Consider the following 20053-nt stretch of genomic DNA (forward strand, 5'->3'; position numbering starts at 1 on the left):
ACAGGCAAGTTCCTAACCCTCCAAATCTTGGTTTCTTCACATGCTCCAATTATGCCCGTCTTGCAGAGATCTTTTAGAGTTGTGCTAAGGGTTAAATGAGATAATATGGATAAAGCCTGTGGCCCAGTGCCTGGAGTAGCATCAACACAAGATGCCACTGAAAGAGAAGGGGCTACAGGAAGGGTTCAATAGAACTGAACAATAGGGGCGTCTGGGTGGCTCAGTGGGTTAAAGCCTCTGCCTTCAGCTCTGGTCATGATCCCAGGGTCCTGGGTTTGAGCCCCACATCCGCCTCTCTGCTCAGCAGGGAGCCTGCTTCCTCCTCCCTCTCTGCCTGCCTGTCTGCCTACTTGTGATCTCTATCTGTCAAATAAATAAATAAAACCTTAAAAAAAAAAAGAACTGAACAATAGACAAGTCAAGTGAGACACCAGGCCCTGGTGGAAAGAGGAAGCAGATTGACTGAAGATGTTTATAGAGCCAACCATGGCAGGTAGATTCTGAATCTACGTCTCATTCATCTTTTGCCTATGCATTTCCAAAAGTCAATGAAGGGAAGGGCTCAGCATATCTTGCTCAAACTGAATTGAATTTGCAAACTAGGCAAGACTTCAGAACTAACATCCACCAGTATTTTATCCCATTCGAATACCTACATCTGTTGTTTTTCATTTTCAACACCAAACGGAATATTTAAGTGCTGATTTATTCCCTTATTTATTTCACATGACTTAGAATGGTGTGTGAAAATGGCTAAATATTTTTTTAATGACTGTTAAGTAGTTCCCACGTGTCTACCAAACATCTGCATCCCATGCTGCAAGGGAAAGGAAAGAAAAGGAGGAGACGCCCACTCTAAAAAGGGGGTGGGGACCTAAATGGGCACACAAAGCATCCAAAAAAATCTAGAAGGAATGATGTGGCCTGTTACAAAGAAAAGCAACAATAATGTACTGTTTTAAAACAGACAAAGTATCTCTTTAAAAAAAAAGCTAGCTTTTAAAAAAAGGTCAGAGAAGTTTAAGGTTTACTCAAGTGTAAATGTCAATTGGAATAAGTGATACCTGTGAGAAAATGGGGAGACCACTGACCTTTTATCTGAAAGAAGGCTAGAAATGATATCTAAGGAAGGTGAGAGGCGGGAAAAAATTGTCAAGATTTTGAGCAAGAGAAAGAGGCAAGAACGAAGGAAAATCTAATTAAAATCAAAATTGTTAGTTCCACACACAAGATTCTTTTAGTTACCAAGCCATACCCGATCTGGTTAAACCTTTTAAAAGATGGTATATTGAGTTATTAACTGATCCACCAGCAAGGAAGATTTTACTCAGGTCTCAGGGTGGTCCCAGACCACCTCTGTTCACCTCAGACCTGGACTTCATGCTCAAACATACTTACTCCTGGTAATCCCAGAAACTTCCATGTTCACACTGAAAAAATCTGCTCACTGGTACAACTTAAACAAATATCCCAGAATTTGTGATTTTTCTCTTGATTGGTTTGACTGGGTTATTTGCTCATCCCAGAGCCAAGCACTGTGATGGGGATGGTGGGGGGGGGGGGGGTCATGCTGATTGGCTTATGCTGCTCAAAGCCTGTCCTTAGAGCTGAGAGTTAGGTCTGTCCCACCCAAATCACACGGCTTGGCATACTGTGATCCATAGGAAGAAGATGGAGTCAGAGGAAAGGGCACAAGGTAAGCCACAAAAAGATAACCCCTACACACAAAGACTACGTTTCTCTTTGAAAACAAACATTATGCCTACGACTGAGCTAAGCTTTCTTCAAAAATTTGAAATGAAGTAACTTGCTTTCCTAAGAGAACAGCACTGAAGCATCCTTGTGAAACTCACAAACTTATCACCAACACTTTTTATTATCTAAAGATACTATATGTATAAAAAAGCACCAGAAAATCAACTTAGATGAAAAATCTTCATTAAAGTTGATGAGAAAAAAGTGTTATTTTCTTAAATATTCAATATCACTAGAACACTTTATAAAGCTTTTTGTAATCAAACTCTTCTATGCTTTCCAGCTTTATCTTCTTTACACTCTATGCTCACCCCATACTTTCTATATAGTCAACATTTTTACCAGGCTTCTCATAATTTCTTCTACCGCATCATAATTTTCACATATCCGTGATTTTAGGTTATTTTCTTGAATTCCACTTTACCTCTACTAGTGGCTTATTAAATATACCTCTTTCTAATATTTTTAGTTCCTTCCCTAGGATTTATCAGTCTATCTTCAAATATTATGTTACTTCATGTAGGATATAAGAACTTCACAACAGCATACTTCCAATTCCTCCCTCCATAATTTATTCTGATGTTGTTGTGCATTTTACTTTTATAGACACTACACCAAATACATCATTACCATTTGTGCTTTAGACAGTCAGTTATCTTTCAAAATGATTAAAAAATAAGAATAAACCCACATCACTTGCCATCGGGTAACTACAACTCAAAACCACAATGAGATACCACCTTACACCAGTCAGAATGGCTAAAATTAACAAGACAGGGAACAACAAATGTTGGTGAGGATATGGAGAAAGGGGAACCCCCCTACACTGTTGATGGGTATGCAAGCTGGTGCAACCACTCTGGAAAACAGTATGGAGGCTCCTCAGAAAGTTAAAAACAGAACTACACTATGATCCAGCAAACCTAGTGCTACTGGGTACTTACCTGAAGAATAAACTATGTACTATACCTTGGCTGATTGAATTTAAATTAAACACACACACACACACAGAGAGAGAGAGAGAGAGAGCTTTCGCACAAAGGAAACAGTCAACAAAACTAAGATGCAACCCACAGAATGGGAGAAAATATTTAGGAATGACGTTTTGGATAAAGGGCTGATATCTAAAATCTATAAAGAACATACCAAACTCAACACCTAAAAAACAAATAATCCAGTCAAGAAATGGGCAGAAGATGTGAAGAGACACTTCTCCAAAAAGGACATCGAAATGGCTAACAGACATGTGGAAAAAATGTTCACCAACACTAGCCATCCGGGAAATACAAATCAAAACCACAGTGAGACACCACCTTATACAAGCTAGACTGGCCAAAATTAACAAGACAGGAAACAAGAAGTGTTGGCGAGATTGTGGAGAAGATGGAAACCTTCTTGCACGGTTGGTGGGAATGCAAGCTGATACAGCCACTCTAGAAAACAGTATGGAGATCCCTCAGAAACTTAAAAATAGGGGTGCCTGGGTGGCTCAGTGGGTTAAAGCCTCTGCCTTTGGCTCAGGTCATGATCCCAGGGTCCTGGGATCGAGCCCCGCATCGGGCTTTCTGCTCAACAGGGAGCCTGCTTCCCACCACCCTCTCTCTGCCTGCCTCTCTGCCTACTTGTGATCTCTGTCTGTCAAATAAATAAATAAAATATTTAAGAAAAAAAAAAAGAAGAAGAAAAGAAACTTAAAAATAGAGCTACCCTATAACACAGCAATTGCACTACTGGGTATTTATCCCAAAGATACAGATGTAGTAAAAGGAAAGGACACATGCACCCCAATGTTCATAGCAGCAATATCCACAATAGCCAAACTAAGGAACTAAGTTTGGAACTTAGATGTAAGGAACTAAGATGTCCTTCAAGACAAATAGATAAAGAAGATATATACATGTATGCAATATATTACTCAGCCATCAGAATGGATGAATACCCACCATTTGCATCGACTTGGATGGAACTGGAGGGGATTATGGTAAGTGAAATAATTCAAGCAGAGAAAGACAATTATATGGTTTCATTCATAAGTGAAACATAAGGAATAGAACAGAGGACCACAGGCTAAGGGAGGGAAAACTGAATGGGAAAAAATCAGAGAGGGAGACAAACCATGAGAGACTCTGGACTCCAGGAAACAAACTGAGGGTTACAGAAAGGAGGGGGTTGGAGGGATGGGGTTATTGGGTGATGGATATCAAGGAGGACATGTGTTGGGATGAGCACTGGGTGTTATATGCAACACTGGGTCATTTGAACACTACAACGACAACAACAAATATATATATTTTTTTATATATTAAATATAGTTATATAAAATATTATACAAAATAAAATAAGAATAAAATTTCCTTCTGTTTATCTTCATTTTTACCATTTTTAGAGCTCTTTAGTTCTTTCTCGACATCCACGTTTCTGTCTGATGTCATGTTACTTGTGCCTGAGACCTTTCCTTACCATTTCTTCTAGCATAGGTCCACCGGCAATAAATTCTCTCAGCTTTTATTTACCTGAAATATTTCTCTACTTTGCCTTCAATTGTGAAAGATCTTTTCATAGGGTACAAAATTCTGCATGGCCTGGGGCTATTCTCCTTTCATCAATTTAAAGACATCACTTTACTGCCCACTGACTTGTACATCTTCTGGAAGAAATCAGCTGTAATTTTTACCTTGATTCCCTTCAGTGTGTCTTTTTTTATGAGTGTTTTCAAAATTTTGTTATTACTAGTTTTCAGCAGTTTGTATGTGGGTTTAGTTGTGTGTGTTTTTGTTGTTATTTTCAATTTTTTTAATCATTCTGGGAGTTTTCTGAGTTTCCTAGATATGTAGTGCTGTATTTTTACTCATTTTTGGAATATTCTCAAATATTTCTTCTGCCCCATTCTGTCTCCAAGATTTTCTTCCTAGCGTTCAACTACACAAATGCCAAACCATATGATATTGTACCACAACTCTTGGATAGTCTGTTATTTTTCTCATTGTGTTTGCAGTTTGAGTAATTCTTACTGACCTATCTTCAGTTCATTGATTCTCTCCTTCTCTGTGTCAAGTCTACTGATAAGCCAAAAAAAAGAATTATCTCTGCTATGTGTGTGGATGTATGCTTGTGTGTGTGTGTTTCTGGAATTTCTATGTGACTGTTCCTTATAGTATTTATCTCTCCACTGAAATTCCCCATCTGTTCTTGTATGTTAGGTTGTCCACTTTTTTCACTAGATCATAAGTAATCATAACTACTTTAAAATCCCTGACTGATAATTCTAACATCTTGGTCATCTCTGAGTCTGGTTTTGTTAATTACCTTGTTTCTTGACAATGGATTGATTTGTTTTTTTAATTCCTATTTTGTATGTCTCGTGATTTTTTATTAAAGGACAGATATTGTGTGTGGACCAGTGAGATCCATAGTATTTATACCTGGAAATGGGCACAGTTACACTTAGGTCAGCCCATCAGTGTCAGGGATTGAGTCATTCTAGCAAACATAATGCAACAGAGGCTAGAAATGTGCTCATGAAATTATACCTGATCTTTTGAGCCTCTGCTTTTTTCTCTAGCAATAATGGATCCTTAGGTATTTCCGAGGATTACAGAGTACTGCCCTTCCCCAGCAGCTTAAGTCTTTTGCTCTGTCAGGAGATACGGTTCAGGGCAAGAATCCAATCCCCTCCTCCATACCCACATTAATGAGGATGACTCTCTCTGATCTCTTGCCTTGCCTCCAAACTCTCTTGTGAATACTTGGAAAGATATATAGAAAAGAGTCTGAGAGTAGTACAAACGCTTCTTGTGACAGAGGGTAAGCTAGTACATACTCACCCTAAAAAAATTCATTTGAATGTCATTTAATTTCTTCTTACCCATTTGTACAACAGCCTCCCTTCTTCCTGTCTTTGTCACAGAAGAGACAATCTACATGTCAAGTCTCCCCTTGACGGGACTTCTTCCATCTCAGACTAGAGGCTGGTTGCTCTGTGACCTCAGCTCTCTAATAGGTTCAAAAACAAGTTATGATTTTGTAATCAGCTGAATTTTTCTCATTGCTCTAATGGGACTGATGTTCTTTTCAACTTTCTATATCCTAAATGGAAGCATAAATTCTCTATGCTTGTATACATAATAAAAGCCAATATGTGTTGCCTACTTAGGACATGCCTAGCATAGAACTATAGGATTTACATGGATTAGCTCATTTAATCCTCACCATTTTTACATTCATTCCCTAGGTTGGAAAATCAAGACACAGAGCAGTTAACTTACTTGTCCAAGGTCTCAGTTACCAAGTGGTAGACACTGAAGAGAAACCCAGGCAGTCTGACTCAAGAGAAGTGCTACAACTCTATATTGTTTCCTCTGCCCTATGAGTTCCTAGAGGACAGAGACAAGTCTTATTCTTGTGTTTATTTTTCCAGAGTCTTTTACATCCTCTCATTCAAAAGATGCATTCAGCCAATGTTTGTTGAAGGAATGAATTAAAAGCCTTCCTCCCACCCTTGAAAATCTAAGTGGGTTTTGGAGGCAATAACCTGGTGAGGGGCTCACCCAATCTTGTTCTCACCTCCCAGTCTCACACACAGGAACTGTATGTCATAACACATGATGATAAAAAGTCCCCAGTACCTTGAACAATCTCCTCCCCATACTGAACAAGTAAATCCATGACAAGAAAGCAATGATTAATGGCTTCTCTGCCAAGTGATGTTTGCTTGATCAACAGGAAATATGATCCATATTTCATAGAAGTTTCCCTAAACTTCAAATATAGAGACTGAAAGTTCATACTCTGTTCTATCTAGCTATGACTTCATACTGTGTGTTTTTTCCCCTCCTCTCATCCCGATTAACCAATAAAAACTTAAAAGGGAAAATCTATAAATTGTACTTCTCTATATCCCACATGGTACATAGTGCAAAGCTCTACAAATACCTGTTGAATGAAGGAATGAAAAAGATTAACTTTAACTGCTCCAATGTTGCAGTCCAAACAAACCATGTTAGAGTGACATTCTTCTACTGAATGCTGGAAATTTTTAGGATCTATATGATTCAAAGGCTTGGCACCAAACTCTTTCAGAGATAAGTCACTTTTATCCAACATGAGGGAATGTCAATCCTAAATCTTTGTATTTGATATTCTCCTTCTGATTCCTCAACCTGAAAGGATGTCTGACTTGGGAAATATAAAATCTAAATTCTTTCCCAAGTTTTGCCATTTATTAACATTAAAAAATTAGGATAATGATATCTCAGAGGCTGAGTTGTTGTGAAAATCAGCAAGTTGACAAATGCAAAAGTACCTCAGATATTATAAAGTACTACATAAATGTCTGTTTCTTATTATAATCATTTCCCCCTTGGGTCAATGCATTTAAACCCTATGCTTAATAACTGAAATAATAATAATAATCAATTTTTATTGAAGGCTTACAGGATTCTAGGCTATAATATCCTTTAACCTTCACCAAAAGCTGGTTAGAGAGTGAGATCATGGGACACCTCATTGGTTCTGTTCTTGACCATCTTCTTTACACTATCCCCAGATGATCTCTTCTACCTTATTGCTTCAAGCATCACCTATGTGCTAATAGTATTCAAATCTCTGTCATCCTGGCCTTTTATATTCATATATCTACCCAACCAGTCAGTCATTCATTTATTCAGCAAATATCCGTAAAACATCTATTTGTCGGGCCTGAGCTAGGTGTTAATTGGAGCATAAAATAAATAAGAGACCTGATCTCATGGGATTTACTTTATGCAGGGTGGAGAAAGGCAATCAATAAATATATTTATTAATTTAAAGTAATGCAATAATATCACATAGTGTTACACTGCATGAATGTTTCAAGGATGAGCATTCCAAAAGGGAGAGTCTCGTGGAAGCTCTATTGCTTTCTCTAACAGACTCAAAAGTCAACAGAGTCACTCACCTCACTCTATTCATTAAAAGTGAATCACTAAAGACCAACCCATATTCAAGGGGAGAGGAATGAAAGCCCATCTTTTGATAAAAGGCATGCCAAAGAATTTCCTAATATACTTTAAAACTATCACCCCAGCCATTGTTTCCAACCTTCAGAGGGATATGAGCATCTCAGGTCCTCTAGTTAAATCTGACAGCTTTAGGTAAAGCTGCTTTGACACCCCCAGTATAAGCTCAACTATATTCTTTAAGGAACAACTCTAGAACTCCAGGAAGATAGCTCTGTCCATTCTGCCCAATGTAACCCTTTGTCTTCCCTCTTGAGCTCATAGCACCCACTCTTTCATCATGACACTGCCTTGATGACTATTCCATATTTCAACCCATATCAAAATAGAACTTCTGGTCTCTTCATCTGGGTCACTGGCTCCCAGAGAAATATGTATTATGCATATGATTTCTGAGTATCTTTCACAGTGTTTTAAATGGAGATACATCATAGAGCATGGAACAGAGACAGGAAGGTAGGAATTTTTCTCTATTTTCTGAGAATACTTATTGCTCTAAGACATAATCTATCTTTTACACTATGAACTATAAAATACACACACACACACACACACACACACATAGTGTGGGTCACTCAGTAAATTATACTGAATATCACATTCTCTGATACTTAGGAAGTCCTTAAAGATCACCTAAGGCTCAACCACCCTATTTTTTCCTTGAGTTTTACAAACACTGTTTATTTAATTCACATAATAAACTCATGAGAAAGATACTATTATTATCTGTATTTTTCCCATGAGAAAAAGAAAGCTGGAGAAAGCTATCCCTGAATTTTACCTCAGTCAGCATGTGGAAGCTCAAATGTGGGTCTTCCTGAGTCCAAATTAGGGGGGTGCTCATCAATGAGGAATCTCAGATCTGAGAAACTTGTCCAAGATTAGGATTAGTTTCCTGATTCCCAAACCACTGTTTTACTCAGATAAATGGGTGAAATCTCTTTTCTTACTAAATTCGAAATTAGAATCACTTCACCCTCAACCTAAAATTTCAGATCATATATTTTATCTTCATTTTTTTCCCCCTCTTGGGCCTGAATTCAAATAAGTGGGAAAAGGTGAAAGGGCAAAAAAAATAAAAATCATAGAAAGAGGGAGCTCTGATAATACAACATCTTGCCACATGAAAAGGTCAAATGATGCTGTTTCAGTCTGTAATAGGCTGCAATTTGAGCAACCCCAGCCATGAAATACCGGGCAATTTCCTGACCTTTTTAGCTGTGGCTGCAAGTGCTTTGATTCTTGGGATACTCTATATCTATATTTGAAACTAACTTTAAAAAAAAATTGTTTCTCGAAACTCTGCTCTCATGATATAAAATATAACCTACAGGCATGATGAACAATGGTTGGTGATGGTTTCTTCGTTTGTTTGCTGTGCTTCATTTTGGCTGCCAAATACTGAATGTCCTTCCTATCACTGCAGATGTCTCATCTTAAGAATCTTGGTCGGTGGCAACATCCACCTCCCACCACAGAAGCTGAAAAAGCAAGACACTCCTCTCCCAGCCTCCACTGCAATTAGGGCATTAAAACCTGATCTTAATCAATCAGATGCCTTTATCCTGGACTTTGAATAAGGACATAATGATACAAATGAGCAGAAACAGAGGAGAATCTGTTCTGGAAATGGGAGCAACAATAGTAGTAGAAGTTTCCAATTTCCAAAGACATCAGACAGGGGACAGCATCGTCTGCCCATTGCCAGTGGAAGCCATGCCATCCACATTCTACAGAGGGGACAGCATTGTTTTCACAAACTGGTTCTAAGTATGATTTTGGCAGTGGTTGTAGCTGCTGCCCATGATCCCTTATTTCTGTCCGTATTCTGAGCCTGGATTTCCAACCTTCCCAGGTATTCTTTGGCCAAACCAATATCACTTTAATAAATCCCTTTCCTGTTTAAGTCATCCAGAGGCACTTTCTTTTGCTTATAACTAAGAACGCTGATATATCAAGGAATAAGACTAAAACGTGACAAAAAATATAAGGGGTGGGTGAGGTAGAATTTCTTTTAAAAATGATACTCAAATGTACTTGATGAAAAAAAATCTCACTCAAACTGACTCCTGTACAAAGGAGCCAGTACTCCTGGGTATGATCAAATTTTCACAATTTGTGAAAACAGGATCAAGATCTAAACTGATTTCCCACTCAAATCCTGGTCTCTGTCTAGATAATCTCTATCTCTGTCAAGGATACTGTCAATTTTCTCATCACTCAAGCGTGAAAGCCCCACAATTGTCCTCACCGTTCTCCTCCCTTATATCCATTAACCAAATCCTTTCTATTTTCCCTAATAATGATTTCTCTCAGTTCTCTTCCTGCCTTCATACTCCCAATGGCCAAACTTGATACAAAAATGTATCACCTCCTACATGAGTTATTGCTATAATTTTTTAACTGGCCTACCTGTCTCCCGTATGTCCCGTGCCAAATTAATTTTCTCAAGACATTGCGTCTCATCACTCTCCAGATGAAAACCCTCAATAGCTAACCACTATCTACAGGATAAATTCCAAACTGTTCAGCATGACATATGAGACTCCTCCTGATCTGATGGTTTCTTACCTCCCTAGTTGGACCACCACATGCACTATAATAGTATTTGACCAAACGAAATATTTTTAAACATAATATACTGATTTTTATTTTTTTAAAGATTTTATTTTATTTGACAGAGAGAGAGACACACAGAGAGAGAGGGAACACAAGCAGCAGGAGAGGGAGAGGGAGAAGCAGACTCCCCGCACAGCAGGGAGCCCGATGTGGGGCTCGATCCCAGGACTCTGGGGTCACGACCTGAGCCCAAGGCAGACGCTTAGCAACTGAGCCACCCAGGTGCCCCAATATACTGATTTTCAAATAAAATCAAGAGATAATAATGTATGCTCAAATAGAGAATATGTATACAATTAAAAATTACTAAATATGTTTCTAGAAGATTTTTATGGCCACAATATTAAAACAACCAATGCTAAAAATAACTGTCATGTACAAAATGCTTATTATGTGACAGACAATGTTCTAAATGTTCTATTAGTATTGTCTATATAAATATTACAGCAAATCTATAAGGTGGGTGTTATTTACATGTGGAAAAACTGCAGTGCTGACAGACTGAGGAATATATTCAAAATCATTCAGCAAATAAATGTAGTGCAAAAATTCAAATGCCATAAAGCCAATTCTTAAATAAGGAACATATTTCCTTAACGGCAGATTATCACAGGGGTAGAACAACTACATAATACGTAAAGTATTTTTGTGATATATCCTTTAAGCCAATGGTAAAAGAAATGATATTATTAGCATCAATTTCCCAGTGGAATCTTATTAATATCTAATAGACTATCAGTGTTCTACGCATAATAACTTAGAAAGCTTGTAAAAAATCCAGATTCTCAAGACCTGCCCTCCAGGAATTCTATTCCAGTGGGTCTGGCATGAACTTCAGTACCATGCATTTTTATTAAGCACCTGGGTGTTGCTGATGCAGCTGATGTAACTGGTCCAGGACTCTAACTTAAGAAACCCTGAGATAGGTAACCACTATGCAGTAACGGTCATAAGGCTTGGGATCTGTTTCTTCTGGCTTTGTCATTCCCTTGTTGCATGACTTTGAATAATTATTTTGCTGACTCTCAATTGTATCATCTCTCAGTGAAGAAGAATGGTGTAGATGATCTAACTTTTTACAGCACATTCGATTCACAAATGTGCTACTCCAGGAAGACCAAAAAAGCATATCTCAAATGTTCCAACTATTCAATTGTTAGTGCCTACCTGAAGTTCTGTGTTGGGAAGGATTCTGAGGTCCTACTTCAGGTAAGTCAGGCAGTGGGGAGAGATGATCATTCAGAGATGTGTGTCATGCATGTGAGAAGGAGACTGGAAACATGTATTCTGAATGTTTGATAGTCTCAACAAAGCCATACAGATTTCCCTTGCTCCAATAGACCATTCCTTTGTTCATACTACTCCCTTAACCCTACTGAAATTAGCCCTCTATTTCCACTTCAAAGGCTCCATAAATACTTTTTCACTACCCCTTTCAATACCCTAACATTTAAGCTCCCAAAAAAGTAATTGCTTCATCTTGCCTTATAACATGGGTAGTGGTTTATCTGTTTCTCTCTTCCTCAAAAAAAAGTGAGGTTACTGAATTGATGTGGGGCTATGGTGAAATAACAGATCTCAAGTGCCTAGAACCCAGTAGAAGTACAATTATTATTTGTTGCAATCTATTTAGCTCTAAAACTCTAGACTCTGGGGTAGAAGTTATTAAATATTGGTGATGAGTGCAATAGACAAAAGGTGTTCGAAATGAAGCTGGAACTCAGAACCTTGGACAGCTCAAAACGTTTTCACAGCATTCGGCTACTGCTCTGACACAGCCCACATTATTTTCCAGCTTTACCTCTCTGCAAGGATAATCTAAGGGCTCTCTGTCTTGCAATTATGGGATTTGCCAGTCTCCAGAAAGACTAACATTCTTGTCTATTGAGGATCTTTGATGTACATGATTATCTAACTGGTTCTCTCACTGCACAGTAACAGTGAACTTAAGAGTCCAGGCTCTGTGTCAGATTACTCCAGATCCAGAGTCCTGGCTCCCCCCACTTAGCAACTGTGTGACATTAGACAAGGTGTGTGGTATCTTAGTGTCTCGGTAACTTCATAGAACTTTAGTGAGGACAAAAAAATTATAATCTGCATAGTGTTCAGAAAGGCCTAGCACATAACAAGTCCTTAGTAATGTCAGCTGTTAGCTGCCACCATGACGCCAGAGAATTGGTTCTACCCTAGCCCTGCATAAACTCACATAACCTCAAGAAAGCCCTCCTCAACTGTGAAATGAGAGCTGGACCACAACAGATATTTCTGCAGTGGAATCCACAAAACCTGAAATCTTCTTTCTTGTGTCCCAGTAAGATTTTTCTTCTTTAATTTCTGTCCCTTTGTTCAGTCATCCTTGGATGTAGTCCACAGTCAGACTTGGAGGAGTCTGGGGATCCTGGACAACATAACCTCACCAATCAGTTCAAGACCACTGACTTCCATGTCATGAATTTTGGATGAGAGCCCACCCCCCACCACCACCACCAAAAAATGGCTAAGATTCTCCACATACCATTGCCCAAGTCTTCTGAGGCTTTCTTAGGTCCAATTCCAACCTCAACACTAACTGGTGAAGAAGGGACCCTCAGAAAGGGGGAGCAGGTATAAAGCATCAGTATTTCCATGTCATTTGCTCTGTTCTCCACAATCCAACAAGATCCTCCTTGGTCCCTCTAGTCATCCCTTACAATAACCTAGATTGCTGTTTTGAAGGTTTGGATAGCCTGTATATTTTAGTTTTCTGTTGTGTATTTCTTACTAAGAGTTCCTGAAACAAAGTCCTGGAGCCTCAAGTCCCTGTGTATAGACCTGCTTATGAGTTTTCCCTTTAATCCTCAAGCACCTTTCCCAAGTGCTTTTAGAAGTGGTATGAACCCAAACAGCTTCCTGGCCCACTGCAGCTTCTAACATGAGATCATGGCTTTAAATCTCAAAATCACAGTATACCTAGTTATTAATAGCAGGGGATTTCAGTTCAACACAAAGCTCTGGTAGACTGCCAGCAATCCAAGTTTAACATCCTCCAGGGTGTGAAATTAAAAGGAAAAAAAAATTCTAAAAGCCTGAGAGTTTCTGTTCATTTGAACTACAGCTTAACTCCTTCTCTGCCCCTTGCATTAGCTATAAGATTGCTACACTTGCAGTTCAAGATCAATTTTTTTGTGTTCCTAAGGCAAATGACTCTGTCACACTCATCTTCACAGCCTTCGTGACTAGTACATAATAAGTGCTTAGAGGAGAATGGGTTATTGTTCAGTAATATTTACTTTCTCATTTTTGCTCTCTTAGGAGTAACAGGTTTCATTGATTTGGGCTTGGCCATGTGTCTTGCTTTAGCCAATAAGATGCTAACAAATGTGATACAGCTAAGGCTAAAAACGTGTTCCTCCTCTCTTGGACTTCTGGTGTAACCATGAGGAAATTTCTAAGCTAGCTCACAGGTCTCAGAAGAAGTATAGGAAGTATGGGGAGCAGAATTCAATGGCTCCTACCAAGCACAGCCTACACTAGTCAACCCCCAATAAATAAATAAGCATTGTGACTTGAGTATTGTCAGACACCAATTACTTATCTCTTAGAGAGTAACAAGAAAGAAACCAGATCATTCATCACTAGAGAATTATTCCAATATCTGTCTCTCCCTCAATGGGGGAGGAAAGCCTAAGAGTACCACAGCCACATTGGGAAATTTAGTAGACATGGTATTACTTAACATCAGGTTAAATAAAGGGACAAAATTGTCTAATTTTGTTATATACTCTTTCTTTCACTGACCTTGTCTCTGTCCCACAAATAAGAAAATTACTCTTTTGAGAAGGACAGAACTTCCCTGAAGTCACACTGTGCTGGGGGAAAAACTAATCTCTGCTGTAATAAAACTCTAGAATTTATAAGAATCAGGAATTCCCAATAAGCATATAATTGAAACTGTTTTTACTACCACGATAAAACTGGACCAAAAATTAAAAATTCATTACCTAGTGTAGCTTACAGAAGCTATGTTTCAGCTCCTTGGAAAAGGTTCCCAATCTACTCAGTGGAGCAAACATAAGAATACAAAAATCACCAAACCAGGTCAGATCCTTAGTACCTTTCAGCAGAGTTCTCTGGCAATTGAAAAAACAAAGTTGTCTTGAGGAAAAATTAGGTTGCAAACAAAAGACCCCTGGTTACCCTTAATAAATCATGCTGGATCCACCATTCAAGAAAGCTTATGATAGAAATATCTAGTACCAGGCTTTCCCTATGCTGGAAACAACCCTAAAAATAGATATATTGAAGAAGCCACTGAGCCCAGGCATTGGACAATAGATAGTGCAAGAACTGCACCCCTGAGAAACAAGGAACTCATGAGCTGAGCTGCAAAATCACCCCAGTAATATGCCTGGGGACAATTTCCCAACTAAGGCACAGTAAGCTGAAGTCCAAGTAGGGCATGCTGGTCTTGCTTAGCTAAAGTGGCTAAGATCAGTTTGCAGTAGCTGACATACAGCACTGGAGAGGAGAGAACTATAACAGAGAAGCACTCTAGAAGTTCATGTCGGGATTCCCAAACCCATGGGGTTCCCTCATGTTGGGGATCCCCTGATTAGATCCACAAAGGAAACAGCTTAAAACTTGAGTCCCTCCAAATTAGAAGGGCTTGTGAATTACCCTGGGCTTTTCATGGATACAGCATAACAAAAAATAAAGCCAAGTCTACACAAATATTAAGTGATCATCCAGTAATTATGCCATCTACTAAACAAAAATAAATCATCTTCAGAGGAAGATTACAAAATCCAGAGTCTACAAAATATCACCAATGAGCAGTACACAATAAAATATTACAAGATTGAAACACACACACACAAAAAAAAACATAGTGAAAAAAAAATCAGTCAGGTGAAACTGACCTAGGTATTTACCCAACAGAAATGAAAACCTACATTCATACAAAAACCCTGTATACAAATGCTTAAAACTGTATAATCACCAAAAACTGAAATGTCCCTCAACAGATGAATGGAAACACAAGTTTTGCACATCCATCCAATGGTGTTGTTAAGGACCCACTTAACAACAGAAAGAAATAAACTCTTGGATACTTATAGTACCAAAGATAACTCTCAAAGGCATTATGCTGAGAGAAAGAAACCAGTCTCCAAAAGTTTCATACTGAATGATTCCATTTATATTACAGTTGGGAAAAGGCACAACTACAGCTGTAGAGAACAGAACAATAGTTACCAAAGCTTGGGGGTGGGGGACGATTTGACTACATATGGGCAGTACAAGGGAATTTTCTGGATGATGGGACCTTTCCTTGTCCTGATTGTGGGGGTGGTTACAAGAATCTACATATGTGTTGAAAGTCATTGACTTGTACACCAGAAAGGTCCATTTGACTAAATGTTAATTTTTAAAGAAAGCTGAAAGTCTGCAAGGAAAAGGGTTATAAAAGGAATAATATTAACATGTTTAATAAATTTAATAACAGAAAATTATTATATAATTTAACCAATCAAAAAATGGGTAAAATATATAAATAGACAATTCACAGAACAGAAAACATAAATTACCCTTAAATACATAAAGATATTCTTAACCCCACTTTTACACTCATTGGTTGGCAAAGGCAAAAGAGTCTGAGAATGTATCATGTTGCTGAGGATTTGAAGTCAACAGACTCTAATGCATTGCTGATGAAAGGTAAACTGGTATAACCTCCATGGAGGAAAACTGTCACGAGCTATCAAAATGTTTTAAAAATGCATGACATTTCACCCAGCAACTCAACGTCCAGAAATTTATCCTACAGATATATTTGCAGTGTCAAATAACCTATGAACCCAAATTATTTATTGAAACCTTGTTTTTATCAGCAAAATGTGGGGAAAACCTAAATGTCCCTCAGTACCAGATTTGTTAAGTGCAGTATGATATACACATACTATGGAATGCAATGTAGCCATCAAGTGAAAGAGAAGTTGTCAAGTTCTAAAATAAAATATTATTAAGTGAGTAAGAACAAAACAAGGTACAAAAGAATCTCTTCATGTCAAGGACACATATGCATTGCCCCTTTTTTTTTTTAATCCACAAAGTTTGACATTTCACAAAGGCTTATTTTTCCTGTTTTTAAATTAACCTGTGGAATGTTAATCATGCTTTCTGTTGGAGATAATATATACCTACTTTCAGGGTCTAATACAAGAGATTCTACGTAAGATCTTAGATTCTGCCCCCAAATCTATCTTTGGCATGAGCTAATACCTAAAATCCTTAGAATCATAATAATAGCAATAAGAATAATAATAATGGCTGAAATTTTTGAGCACTTATCATGTGCTTAGGATATATGCTAGGTGCTTTGCTATACTCTTTACATCAGTCACTTCAATTTCAGTCTCAGTTACAATTCTTTGAAGTTGTACAGCACTGTACATGGGTTACAAATTGGAAGGAAGAAAAATACACACACACACACACACACACGCGCGCACACACACAGAGAGACACAGATTTAAAGAAGTCAACTTGCATAAGATAATTTCATTCGTGATCTCTAGATCCGGATATGGGCAGCCTGACTCCAAAGCCCATGTTCTCCCCATCATCCAACACCACCTATAAATGCAGAATCTTTGCACAGGAGAAAGTCCTCAGGTCTTCTAGTTAGATTTTTCAATCACTATGGGACCCACTTGACAGCATGCTTGACAAGAAGCTACCTAGACTCTTCTGAGTGACAAGGAGCTCACAATCTCCTGAGACATCCTATTCCATCACAAGACAACACGGATTCTTTAAAAAAAAATTTTTTTTAAATCTCTTCTTTCCATGGAGCTCAAACCATCTGCTTCCCTCACACTCTCTTTTTCTCCTCTCTGGAGTGACACACAATGAGCATCTAATCCCTCTATCACAGGACTGTCCTTCCAGTCTCTGGTGTCAGCTCTCTTGGGCTCGCACCTCTCCCTCCTCTTCCTGCTCAGTCCTTAACGCTTCCTGTGCAAAGACTCTAAGATTCCTCAACATCCAAAAGGGCTTCATTCCATTATCTCCTTGGGTTTTTACGTTGCAAATCAACTCTATTAGGTGTAATTTACATACAAAGAAGAACGCAGACTTCAAATGTTACAATTTAATGGGTTTTGACAAAAGGCACCTATGAAACCCATGCTTCTATTAAAATATAGACTATCTCCAGGCACCTGGGTGGCTCAGTTGGTTAAGCACCTGCCTTTGGCTCAGGTCATGATCCCAGGGTCCTGAGATTGAGTCCCAGGTTGGGCTTCCTGCTCATGGGGGAGGCGGCTTCCTCTCCCTCTTTCCCCCTCCCCCTGCTCATGCTCTCTTTCTCTCACACATGCTCTCTCTCTCTCTCTCAAATTGATAAATAAATTCATTTATCAAATTGGTAAATAAAATCATATATATGTGTATATATATATACACTAGAGAAGTTTTTGAGGTGATAGAGGCAGTGTGTGTGTATATATATACATATATATATACACATATATATATGTGTGTGTGTGTATATATATATCCTTTGCCAGGGACTTCCCCACTCATTCCCACCCAAGAGAACTTCTGGCCTGATTCTTATAACCACAGATTAATATTACCTCTAATCACACAGTAAGTACTCTTTTGCATCTGACTTCTTTAACTCAGCATAATATTTTTGGAATTTATTGTGCTGTAAATTACAGCAATGCATTCCGTTTTTATTGCTGAGTAGTGTTTCACTGCAGAAACAGACCATAATTTTTGTATCCATTCTCCTATTGATGGACATTTGGTTATTTCCAGTTTAGGGCTCTTTTGAATAAGTTCCTACAACATTCTTATGCAAGGGGCGCCTGGGTGGCTCAGTGGGTTTAAAGCCTCTGCTTTCAGCTCAGGTCATGATCCCAGGGTCCTGGAATCGAGCCCCGCATTGGGCTCTCTGCTCAGTGGGGAGCCTGCTTCCTCCTCTCTTTCTGCCTGCCTCTCTGCCTACTTGTGATCTCTGTCTGTCAAATAAATAAATAAAATCTTGAAAAAAAAAAATTCTTACGCAAGTTTTTTGTTTGGATGTACATTCCTATTTCTCTTGGGTAAATACCCAGGAGTGAAGTAACTGGGTTCATAGGGTAGGTATATATTTAATTTTCAGGGAAATGCAATTAAAACCACAGAGAGATACCACTTCACAGTCAGTAAAGTAGGTATAATTAAAAAGACTGATGACCCCGAGTGTTGGCAAGAATGGGAAACAATGCTACTTTCCCAGCGAGACTCTTTAAATTGAGTAAGAAACTCACTGTGTTGGTGATTAGCTTCAGGTACAGTTATCTCCTCTGTTCTGGGTCTTCAGCATCCATTCATTAATCCAGCTGGACTTGGTCCTGGCTCCTACTGACCTGGCCATCAGCTGACATCCCGGAGATACTGTTGCATTTACTATGGTTAAGATTATTCCTTTGAACCTCTTCTGTACAAATAATTTCTCTGGTCCAGCTGCTGAACACAGTTTCACAACTTTAATAACTTATAAAAAACCACACTTATCCCCACCATAAAGGGGAAATCACTATTTACCATCAAAGTAGTCAAAGAAAGCACATAAGAAAAAACAAAATTAAAATGTTTATTAAATATCTATAAAACAATGTCTATAAAACAAAACAAAAAACTGCAAATGAGGAAAAGAGGAAGGCAAGTGATTGAGAATAAAGGAACATTAACTATGCTTTAGTCTAGAAAACTCTCCTACACCTGATCTCCTATAGTACCTCAGCCACTTTTATTCCTTCTATTTCATAAATGAGGAGGTCGAGTTCAAAGAGGGTTAAGTGCTCAAGACCACACAACTAATTAGATCAAATCATGACCAAAAACCAAGTTCATGTCTACATATTGTGTGATTTTTCTGCTACACTGGCACATCTCGCCCTGATTACTCTAAATATCCCATGAGTAACACGAATCCATTTGACCAATTTGCTATAAACTTACCGAGGATGCCTTTTGGCCCCCACTTTATGACCCTCGGTTAGAGTTAAAATATGCCTTTCAAAACACTTTGAGAGGCATTTTCTTCATCCTTTTGTCTGAGTTCTGATAGCAGCCGGCCACAGAGTCTAAGAACACTGACAGAAGAGTCAAGAGACTTGTATTCTGATCCTGCCTCAGGCAATGACAAGCCCTAGAACTTTATGCAGAGATAAAATGGTGGTGGAAGAGAATGTGGGCTTTGAAGCCAAAAAAAAAAAAAAAAAAGACATGACTAACTGTGGCCCTGGTGACATTACTTCCCCTCTCTGAGTCCTGCTTTCCCCACCTGTAAAGATTAAATGAGGTAATATGTGTAGAGGGTCTCAAATTGTCAATGCTCAAAGAATACCCTCTACACCATAATTATCCTCATTGTCATCATGACTTGTTACTGTCTCAAAGTTCAATGAAATGAGCTTTAATCTCATGACCAGCTCTTTCTGACACTCTTTGAGCCCCTTTATGACCACATCTTTCTATATATAACAGAAGATGGGTTGTTTAGAAATTCCTTTGAAATAATCAGATGATTCCAAACAATTAGATGGTTACCATCTCACTCTCTGGAATGTTCATGTAGAAATGTCTTCTGGACTCAGCCATGCATTCATCCATTATTGCCAACCTAGTATGGGCCAGACACCTTGTTTGGC

At 38.5% G+C, this 20053-nt stretch overlaps 1 long non-coding RNA gene across 1 annotated transcript in view; it reads right to left on the reverse strand.

Moving 5' to 3' along the window:
• The window catches only part of LOC116586794, a 31979-nt gene extending 13124 nt beyond the window's left edge, over positions 1-18855 (reverse strand). Inside the window, exon 1 of the long non-coding RNA XR_004284153.1 lies at positions 18668-18855. This is a non-coding gene — a long non-coding RNA (uncharacterized LOC116586794). The remainder of the gene's footprint in view (positions 1-18667) is intronic.
• Between the last annotated feature and the right edge of the window lie 1198 nt (positions 18856-20053).

Source organism: Mustela erminea, chromosome 3 (genome assembly GCF_009829155.1).
Source record: "Mustela erminea isolate mMusErm1 chromosome 3, mMusErm1.Pri, whole genome shotgun sequence".
Classification (NCBI taxonomy): domain Eukaryota; kingdom Metazoa; phylum Chordata; class Mammalia; order Carnivora; family Mustelidae; genus Mustela; species Mustela erminea.